The sequence below is a fragment of the Dipodomys ordii genome, unplaced genomic scaffold, assembly GCF_000151885.1.
Source record: "Dipodomys ordii isolate 6190 unplaced genomic scaffold, Dord_2.0 Scaffold120, whole genome shotgun sequence".
Taxonomy (NCBI): domain Eukaryota; kingdom Metazoa; phylum Chordata; class Mammalia; order Rodentia; family Heteromyidae; genus Dipodomys; species Dipodomys ordii.
In genome coordinates this window covers 1545676-1557155 of record NW_012267336.1, presented here as the reverse complement: position 1 = coordinate 1557155, position 11480 = coordinate 1545676, and the positions used below count along the sequence as shown (strand labels likewise).

Genomic DNA, 11480 nt, shown 5'->3' with positions numbered 1-11480 from the left:
GCTCTTCAGATTCAGTTTATTAGGGAACAGTAGTCAAATCAGAAGTGTGATATTCCCCTCTTGTTCTCTTCTCCCTTTGCCTCAGCAGTGGGTGCTTTTTAAGGTTAGAGCTCGTAGATCTAGGATTTCTCATATGCTTGAATGGTAGATTGTATTGGAAGACACTTTTTAAAGGATTAGTCCTGGGAGCCAGCCCCTGTCACTATATTTTTCCCCAGGATAAGTGGGGAACTTAGAGACCCCAATCTCACAGGTCTGTATTGTTCCTCTACTCCATTTGTGGAGAGTAGGTTCCTTTATCTTCCGTTCTGACAAGACGCTTAATCCTAGTCTAGGCCACATGTAAAGACAAAGAACAGTGAATAGTTGGCTAATTCCTTGTCATTTATTACCAGGTTCTGTGTCCATATTTGTTCAATGTGGGACTGTAATTTTTGTGTTTTTCTCATAGACACATTCTCCTTGAGACAATGCATTATTGCTTAATGTTTTCCCAGCATTAGTATATAGTTATATTTCAAGTGGTTTAAAGTTCTGATGGATAAATTAGTAATATAAATCACAAGTAGTACAGTCAATGTTCAGAGCACATCTGGAGGGCAAGTACATTATAGTATAATTTTATCTCATTGTACCAGCAGTATTATTTATCATTGTAGAGAGACTTACCATTGAATTTTTCTGTTTTGTTTTTCTTTCTCTAAGAAGTGCAAGCTTTATTTATTTTTGTCCATTGTGGGGCTTGAACTCTGGGTTTGGGGGCTGTCCCTTAGCTCTTCACTCAAGGCTAGTGCTCTACCGCTTGAGCCACAGCACAACTTCTGGTGGTTTATTGGAGATAAGCGTCTTATGGACTTTCCTGCCTGGGCTGGTTTTGATCTTCAGATCTCATCCTCCTGACTAGCTAGGATTATAGGCACGAACCACTGGCACCTGGCTTGTAAATACTTCTAAAGTAACTAAAGCTTTAAAAATCTGTTCAGTATCTCAGTGATGTATCTATCCATTTCATCATCTGTTTATTCTCCCTTTTCCCATCCACCCAAGTAGTTAATGTTGTCCATGAGATATGCTAGTTTGTATGTTATAATCTCTTTTGTGGTACTTGCATGCCCAAGAGCTATGTGTCCTTTAGAGCTCCTGTGAACACAAAGATGTCTAATGTTCTTGCAAATATGTTATTATTACAATTGAGATTGATTTTTAACTTGGTCATATAAAAAAGTAGGGCTTGTTGCTGTTTATGTAATCACTGTTTGAAAATGAAAAACCTCTTGGTTGATAGAAGTAGACTTGTAGTAGGCATGGTTGGTTATGTGTCCTTTGAGTAGTTGGTAGGATGTAGTTCCCTTATGGCTTTAGGCTTAGACCAAGATCCTTGTGAATGTGTCTCTATTCTGCTATTTTTCTGCTACTCTTAAGTATTAAGTGAGAAGACAATGCTTGGATTGTAGAATCTTTCCAGGTCTATAGTGATGCTACTGAAATGCTCTTCTAGTAGGGGTGACTTGAAACAACAACAACAACAGCAACAACAACTCTCAGTGGATTTCTCAAGCTAATGTTGCATAGAGAACATTTTTCCATGTGTCAGTTTCTTCAGCTCTTTCCATAGAGCAGTTTCCAAATCTATGTGTGAGCTTTTTTGGGGAAAGGATTTCACCTCTAATCTTCAAAATCCATTTTGAGATATGAGTAAATCCACATAATTACTTTTGAGAACTCTTGTTCCAAAAACATTGCTATCAATGCTCACAATATCTTGGGGGAACTTTTGCATTTATCTTCAGTGACTGCAGACCAGTCATCTTTTGGGTAGGAAGTGACTAGTATTTATTTAGACACAAGATTAAAAGGAAAAAAAATGGATGATTCTCAAGCTGAAAAATAGTTAAAGTCTCTACTGAGGTAACTGGAGACAAGGAAAAGAGCCAACAGTGTATCAGGGGATGTGCATCTTAAACCTGTGTGACCTTGGATTCTTCGTGCCTGAAGGATTGGTGTGTGAAATTAAAGACGTTCAGTGTCTGGTTTATAGTTGGCTTTCACTTAATTTTAGTTCCTTCTTTTTTTTTGGGGGGGGGGTCAAGCCACTTCATTGAGGCTCGGAGGCTGGGAGGAGTTGAAAATGCAACACAGAGCACACACTGGTGTCCTCAACGGGGAGGGCCCTTCCCGGATCCGTAGTCTCGAAGGAAAAAAGCTTAATTCCTTCTTATGGTTATAAATGTCTGTCTGAAGACAATTTTGAAGACTTCCAATTCTTTTTTGAGTAATAATTACTGTTTCTAGGATAGCTTCCATGAGATGACTTCTTTAAAACACAGCATATAATTGTGCATATTTTATTAAAAAAGAAAGAAGAAAAAAAGTATGATTCTGAGCAAAACAACTTTGTAGAAAGGCTTTAAGTTCAAAGAATATGCTGGCATTTAGCCTTAGGTACAGCCAAACTAGCTAAAAAGAAAACCAGTGTTAGGTTTATATTGAGGTGTAATATGATCATGACAAACCACTTAGGAATCTCTGGGTCTCATTTTCCTGTCTGTTCAATTAGAAGAATAGACTTGATCTATTAGAATACAAACCTAGTTGGTTTGAATGACTGAATCCTAAAATAGTACTAATTGTTTGGGCATGGCTGGTGATTTCTAGTCAGAGGGGGTCTGCCGTAGTGATAGCATGGGTTCCATATTCATCTTTTCATCTTTATGTGGCTTAGTAACACATTCATATGAATACTTGTGCATATACTACAAATGAAAATTCCTTGTTGTAGATGGTATGATCAAGAATTATTGGTTATATATCCTGCTTCTGTTCCTTAATTCACTAATTTGTGTGAAAGTTATAGAGCATAAAGAATGCTTTAATGAAATAGAAAATGTGGTGATATGGTGGAAAAAAAGCTCCTTTGGCTTTTCTTTTAAATGTCATTCAAGGTATAAATTTTGTTCTTAGATTTGAAAACAGTGAGATTGAAGAATAATGGAAGTAATTCTCTTGTTAAGACTGCATTGGAACTAATCCTCAGTTTAAAAGAAATGTGTTTAGTGTTCTTGGCATATGTGAGAATTTGTATTAAATAGATAATCAAGACTTTATAAAAAGTAAATCATTAGTACTTTGTACTAACTGAAGTATTTGCTTAGTTCAGGATTATTGAAAGAAATAGTTTTTAAATTAACATATATACACATACATATATATGTATATGTGTATGTATACCAAAGTCAAATTGGACTTTGTGATTTTGGGAATAATCTTATGATAAAAAGAAAAGCACTCTTCAATTGTATTCCTATTATAAGAATCTTGTCAAGGCCAATACCAGAACAAAGATAAAATTTATATGTTTCAGTTTTTTTCTATTGAGATTGGAGAATTCTCTCTCTGTCTCTCTTTGTCTCTTTCTCTCTCTCTTTTGGTTGGTTATGGGGCTTGAACTCAGGGCCTGGATGCTCAAGGTTAGCGCTCTACCACTTTGGGCCATAGCTCCACTTCCAGGTTTTGAGTGGTTGATAGGAGATAAGAGTCTCACAGGAACTTTTTCTGCTCCATCTGGTTTTGAACTGCGATCATCAGATATCAGCCTCCCGAGTAGCTAGGATTACAGGCGTGAGTCACCAGTGCCCTGCTAGAGAACTCTTTATTTGGTTCTAGATACAGCTCTCATATAAATATATCATATAGATAGTATGCTTGTAGATATTTAGATGAATAAGTTCTTACTTAGTATTTAGGTGTTCATCAGTGAGAATTAAATCCAGTTGGGCAATGAGGATGTTTGTTGAATACTACTTACATTTTCATGGCAAGTTTGTCTAGCCATTGATGACAGAAGGAGAGGAACATGTTGGATTACTTTTTGAAAAAAATAAGGCACGAAAAGTCTGTGAGACTTTTATCTCCAATTAACCACCAGAAAAACTGGAAGTGGCGTTGTGGCTCAAGGGGTTAGAGTGTTAGCTTTGAACTGAAGAACTGAGGGACAGTGCCCAGGCCGAGTTCAAGCTCCACGACCGACAAAAAAACAAAACAAAACAAAAACAGTAACAAAGAGAAAAACCTGTTTCCATTTCCTTGAGTTCATTTTGATAAATATTATTTTATATGATCAGATGCATATTGTGCCTTTGCGTTCTTATTCTAAGATTATTCTCCTTTGGTCCCACTGTGTGGTTACATAGTAGGACAGATTTGTTTTTCAACTATAACATCACTTAATTACCAGAAATGTCTTAATATTATCAAATATGTGGTGTTTTTATATAGAAATTCAGTAGAGTATATTTTGCACATTGTATATTGTCTTTGTATCAAGAATCTTGATTAACTTTTCCTTATCACTATGATCTTTTTTTAATTACACAAAACAATGGGTTTTGTTGTGGTATTTTCATGTATGGATATACACAACTTGCCTTTTAGTACTAATAACTTATAGAGGCTTTTGGGGGTTTCTTTTAGGTCCAAGACTGAGACTTGAACACAATACCTGCCACTTTTGCTCATTGGCTAGTGCTCTACCTACTGAGCCATACCTCCAACCCATTAAAGTGTTGGTTATTCCTCCTCCTCTTTTCCTCCCTCTCTTCTTCCTTTATTTCCTCCCTCCTCCTCCTCCTCCTTCTTCCCTCTTCTTCCTTGTTTTTAACTTTTTTGCTTTTGGGGTTTCTATTTACACAATCATGTATTCTTAATTTTTATCTTTTAGAATTCTTGTTATTTCTTTTTCACAGAACTGATTTGGTTGCCTTGTATAGCACTGAATAGATGTGTAGACATAACAGTGGTTATGTTTATCTAGTTTCTGATTTGAGACAAAGCTCTGAGCTTTACACTATTATGTTTGATGTTCACTTTTGGCTTTGCTTACTATTAATATTTTTATTAATATTATTTTTGTTAGTTGTGGGGCTAGAACTCTGGGCTTGGGCGCTATCCCTCAGCTCAGCACAAAGCTAAGACTACTGCTTGAGCATTAACACCACTTCTGGTTTTCTAGTGGTTTATTGGAGATAAGAGTCTCACGGACTTTCTTGCCTGGGCTGGCTTTGAACCACCATCCTCAGATCTCAGCCTCCTGAATAGCTAGGATTAGAGGTGTGAGCCACCAGTGCCTGACTTGCTTATTATTTTTTGTACAGCATTCTTAATTAAGGAGTAATAAATTGAGTGTTAAATCAACTTTCGATTATCAGAATAAACCCAACTTTATTGAGTTTATTTTAGTTTGCTGAATTTTATTTGTATTCCTGGTATTTATGCTTATGCATGATGATACTCTGTAATTTTTAAAAACTAATGCCCTTGTTGAGTTTTAGCATCAGAACTATGCAGATCTCCTCAGGTGAATTGATGGGTATTGCTTTTCTTCTGTCCTTTGCTGTCATGTTTAGGGTTGATTTATGTTGTTGTGCTTTGTATTGTGGTGTGGTTCAGGTCTGTAATCCCAGCTACTTGAAGGCAAAGATTAGGAGTATCATAGTTTAGGGACATTTCTGGAAAGGCAAGATTTCCCTCTTAAACAAAAATGGGAGAAGGGGAGGAAGGCTGGTGGAGATGGGGTGGTAAGTCCCTGCCATTCTAGCTACAAGAGAAGTTTAAAAAAGATGTGGGCTAAGTTAGCCAGAGCAAATGCTTGAGGCCATATCTAAAAAATAATCAAAGCAGAAAAGGGCTGGGAATGTGGCACAAATGGAAAGCACCTGCCTTCCAGGCTTGAGGCGCCGAGTTCAATCTTCAGTGAAACACATACACACACTTAAATGTGATTCATCATAATTCCTTTTAAAAATTGCTTATAACATCACCTGGACTCGAAATTGTCCTCATTTCCAAACAGGCTTTAAATTATGGATTTTTTTTCCCTCATTGTAGGATTGATTTTCTGTTCTTGTAAATTTTGTAATTCTTTTACCCTAGATGTTTTCATTTGAATTTATTGGCATGATATTACTCATAATAGTGTCTGTGTAAACTTAAATGTCTTACAAATAGAGTATTTGATGTTTAATTTCCAACTTCATAAATGTTGATAAATGATTATTGCTATTGGTGTCTGTGACATTATATCCAAGTAATTAGAAGATGAGGATAAAAAATATTTCTGTTACTCCTGTAGGCTTTTTCTTGCCCTCTCCTACTCAAAGACCCCTATCTAGTGAAACCATTGTTTTGATTTTTGTCAACACAGATTGTTTTGCCTATTTTAAACATCATATGCCTGGAATCATAAGCATTTCTTTATGTTTGTTTTCATTTGCTCAGCATTTCTCTATATGATTCTTTGTTTTTTTTTGTAGTAAGTTTTTAATTTGATTTTGTAAATACAGAGCATTTATGTTTTGAGTCTCTTTCGAGTAGACTTTAAAGGTTGTCTTTGTTAGAAGTAACATGAATAATGCTGTGAATATTTTGTTTTATATATAAACATATATATGTATATTTATCAGCAGAACAGTCGGTCGCTCCATATCTTATGGATGTGCACAGAGGAAGGAATTGTTGTATAGTTAGCTTTTGCCATATTAGTCATACTAGCCTACTTTCTCAGTACCAGTGTTTTGATATTCCAGGATCTTACATCTTTGTCAACAGTTGTTTTCAGTCTTTTCTAAATTATATCAGGATGTCATTGTAGTGTTTTATTTTATTTTTGGTTCTAGAATTTGAACACAGGGCCTCATACATGCTAGGAAGATGTTGTAGTATCATTGAATTACACCAACATGTGATTTTTAATTTGAGTGGTATAATGTCTGTTGATATAGAGCCCTTTGCCATTTTGAGCACATAACAAATTGGTGTATTTTAATAGGTTTCATCCTATATTTTCCCATGTAGAATGTACTTTGGTCATATTCACATCCATTATTACCCTTTCTCTTTTCCCTCCCCCACACTGGTCCTACTCTTCTTCCCAAATAGTCCTCTTTCTACTTTCATGTCCATTTTATTTTATTTTTGTCAGTGTGGGGCTTAAACTCAGGACTTGGGCCTGTCCCTAAGCTCTTTCACTCAAGGCTATTGCTCTACCACTTGGAGCCACAGCGCCACTTCCGGTTTTTTGGTGGTTCATTGGAGATAAGAGTCTCATGGACTTTCCTGCCTGGGCTGGCTCTGAACCACAATCCTCAGTTCTTAGCCTCCTGAGTAGCTAAGATTACAGGAGTGAGCCACCAATGCCTGGCTCTCCTTTTATTTTTAAATCTAGGTCCCATAGATAAGTAACTGTGATACTTGTCTTTCTGAGTCTGGTTTATTTGCTTAATGATGATTGCCAGTTCCATCTATTTCCTGCAAGCAACATAATTTCATTCTCTGTAAGGTACCTAAGCTCTTATGAGTAAAGGTCTGGTTATTTCTTTCTTTTTTTTTTTGGTTGGTCTGGGCTTGGGCGCTGTTCCTGCGCTCTTCAGCTCAAGGTGAGCCCTCTACCGCTTGAGCCACAGCGCCACTTTCGGTTTTCTAGTGGTTTATTGGAGATAAGAGTCTCACGGACTTTTCTGCCCTTGCTGGCTTTGAACTGCGATCCTCATATCTCAGCCTCCTGAGTAGCTAGGATTACAGGTGTGAGCCACTAGCACCCGGCTGGGTATTCTATTGTACACAGGTTTAGGTTTCTTTGGTTAGATTCAGAAATAAGAAACAAAATATTAGAATAGTTGATTTCTTCTTTGTTTAATCATGAAATGTTCTAGCAAAATTTTAGACTCTAGTGGAAGTTTGCAAAGATTGAATAAAACTATTACTTTATGACCAATGTGCCAGTCTTCTAGATTACCACAGATTTTTTGTGAATTTTATTATTCAGGTGTCGATCATCCATTTTCTGAATTTTCTAAATTACTTTTTAGAGCACTCCTGTTATTAACCTTTCTTGTTAGCTCACTTATACTTACAGGCTTTAATCCCTTTAACTAGTAGAGTAATAAATTGAACAACTAACATTGTATTAAGTCAATAGTAGCTATGATTCTTGAGTGGAAAGAATAAAAGGAAGTTTTCTATTTGAAGATAATTTTAAAGTCAAGGGTAGATTTCAATATCAGTAGTAGAGTAATAATGTGAATCATTTAATCATAACTAGGTTGGAGTGATGAAAAGCTTCTTAAATTTGCAGTTCATCAAAAAATAGCTTACTTTAAAAATTGTTTCCCATAAATAAGTTGGACTGTGTGCTTGTACCTTGCTAGCTGCTATTACCAAGCACGAGAGTCCCTTTGTGAGATGTGAGAGTTTTGTTTTGTGGATATTCCCATGAGGCTATATGAGGAAATTCTGAAATAAAGGACCAGATTAACTTAAAAAAAATAAAAAAACCCAAAAAAACCCAAACTACTTGGCCTACTTGGAAGAAAATAAACAACTACAGGCTACAGTTTTTGCTTTTCTGGAATGCCAAATTTTAGCTCCGAGCAAATTCTTCAGCAGAGCAATAAACCTTTGAAAATTGCTTTATAATGGAAATGCTGACAGACCATTAACTATAGTGGTGCAAATGCACTGCTCTGACATACATAAGGTTGTCCCAAGTTGCTAAATACAGTATACTGTGTTGGGCAGTGTACATTCTGTGGAAGCTTATATGTGTGTATATACAGTTCATCATGTTATGCCACCTAATTATTAATGGGGAAGCTCAAACATACCACCTTTGACATGCAGGAGAAGTATCATTTTAGAAGGAAAGAGTAGTTTAAGCTCTGCTGATGCTGATAGCTCATTTTATATTTGCCACATTGGAAAAGGCCCAGGGTAAATTTAACATGATGCATTTAATCACCATTCCAATTACAGTGCCACTGAAGCAGATCAATGTTTTCTTACTACCAATTCATTGGAACTTCTAGGTCATAAAGTATCATTATTAGGCATATTGGAAAGTCTCAGCCCAATGGAAATGTGGATTTTGGGATTTTCCAATTGCTATGAAATAGTAATGGAGGCTGTCCGGATGTACATTTTCTCTATGTAAAATGAAAACTGAAACTTAAAGGGATTTATATGCCCTAGGGAAGGAAATAGCATAAGGTTCACACTTAAAAGTAAAATAAAGACAATGATGAAAAGGGATGGATACTTCTACAGTACCCCACTTAATGATGGATATCCTTGCTAATAATAAGTGTTGTGAGGGTGTATCTTATTCTTAGCTGTACTCATGGAATCTAGCACAATACCTGGCACATCATATTGTTAGTGTTGGAATTTACTGATTTGCTTTTGCTTATTTGCCAGAAAACTATTTGAGATTGATTGTGTGAGATTCATATTATTTGTGTGTTGTAGTCTGTGTAGCTGATTTTACTCTAGAGATTACTAAAGGCAATGTAAATATAGTATGCAGAATATACCATGAATTAATATAAAGACTCAAGTATGTTTTGACTGTAATCATGAAATATAAGTATACAGTAAATGGTCTGACACTAACTAGATTATAAATACTATGCCTTCTTTTGCTTCAAAATCTAATTGAACTGGACTTACCTGTTCTGTTGATTCGGCTCATTTTCTCATGTGGTTGCCACCTACCTCAGCTCTTAAGAAAGCTTATGACTTTGAATATTGAACACAGAGGTTTTGAATCACTAGGTGTGTGGTGGGGCCTTGGAATCTATTTTAAAAAATAGAGTGCTATGTATAGCTAGTTTCTTTCCTTCCCAGCTGTTGTGATTTACTTTGAAATGAGTGGTGACAATTACCTTGGATGTTAGAGTTGCTTAGAAATGATAATAGCACAATAATTAATAAATAATGTGCTTTCCTTGTGGATGGAAAGTAATGCTACCATACCACATTTTATCTATTTAGCTGGAAAGGTACTCTTAGGACCATGCGGAAGAATATGCTTTTTCATATGTAGCATTGCTATGGGGTTGTATTGCTGGAAGATATATTAGAAATAATTTTTGTTTATTCCCTTCCATTTTGAAAAATGTTAGGATTTGAGTCCCAGCTGTACCTCTTATTAAGTTACCTTGTTTTTCTGAGCTTCCTTTTCTTCTATGAAAATAGGGTTTGTAATACCTACCTATCTTACAGGTTTTCAAGGATTAACTAAAGTATACAAAAAATGCCTTGCTACTGTCTTGCTTGTAACAGTGTAGCAAATGTTCAGTAAATATCATGAAACCTATAACATGATCACTGTATATATAAGTGCCAAAATAAATAGGAAAATATTATAATTAGACTCAAGCTTAAAATGCTTCACTCTAACAAGCAGTGTTTTTTTAAAAAATGTTGTGTAGTACATACGTAATATAGCCTTCTAACCATTTTAAAGGAAACAACTGAGTGGCATTTAGTACAATTACAATTTTATGCAACCACTACCACTGTCTTAAGTCGAGATCATTTTTCATCACCTTTGTAAACAAAAACTATCTTACTAGAGCAATTACATTTTTTTTTGCCCCTAGGAACTTCTAATCTGCCTTCCTTCTCTATAGATTTGCCTGTTTTGTATCTTTCAGTCTCTAGCATAACAAAAAAGTGAAAGTAATAATTATGATTCTATGCATTGTGCTTGTTGTGTTAGCATGCTGTGTAGACTATTGATCCATACTCCTCTTGTCCACTCTCCCCTCCCCCCTAACACGTGTCTTGGCTATGTGGGGATTCTGTGGTCATCATTTGCAGACCTTCGATTGTTGTCTGCAGTGGCTAACTGTTTTATATTACACTAACAAAGCATGTCCTGGCCAAAACTTATTTTTTCTTCTTTTATTTAGTTATTTTTTCTTTGCTTGTTTTTGATTATAGCTGTCCTACAAAGTGTGACTTTTCATTGTGATTTTGGTTTGCATCTTCCTTTTCCAGTGTAGGTAGTATCCAAAGCTTCTTATGGATTGTATTTTATTATTAACTTCTCTTAGACTCTTTTCAGTGAAGAATATTAGTTCTCTTTTTTCCCCTGTTAATAGGGTTTGGAAAAGCATAGATCAGTTAACCTACATTTTGGATTTACATTGCTTTCTCGTGAATTGTTCAAATATATTTGGCAGGGATACTGAGCATTAAGGTGAGGCTATATAGTTTCACTGTTCTAGTGATTAAGAAGTGAGTTAAAGTGTAGAATCATAAAAACATGTTATGTACTTTATTTTAGTTTAAAATGTACAGTAGATTGAATTGTGGTGACCATAATGTTAGGCTGCGTCCTTATTTTTGTAGTAAGTTTTGTTAACTTAGAGTAAGTTGTTAATACTGTATTTTAATGATAGACCTTTTGGGTTGTGTTTGGCAAATAAGTAGGTTAAACAAGATACTATATGGTACCTTGTTCTTCCTTAATCTTTCTCCTAATTGTTTCAAGCATCCTTACTTGGTATAGAACATTGGGGGCTTCCTAAAATACTTTTCAAAAAGAGAATTACTCCTTTTTAAAAACACAAAGAGAATGTGTGTGTGTGTGTGTGTGTGTGTGTGTGTGTGTGTGTGTGTGTGTGTGTGTGTGTGCATCAATA

At 35.6% G+C, this 11480-nt stretch overlaps 1 protein-coding gene across 1 annotated transcript in view; it reads left to right on the top strand.

Moving 5' to 3' along the window:
- Positions 1–4454: 4454 nt before the first annotated feature.
- Zfand3 (zinc finger, AN1-type domain 3) overlaps positions 4455–11480 on the top strand; it is a 157102-nt gene continuing 150076 nt past the window's right edge. Inside the window, exon 1 of the mRNA XM_013029661.1 lies at positions 4455–4459. The gene's annotated coding sequence lies outside the window, so the exon portion shown is untranslated. The remainder of the gene's footprint in view (positions 4460–11480) is intronic.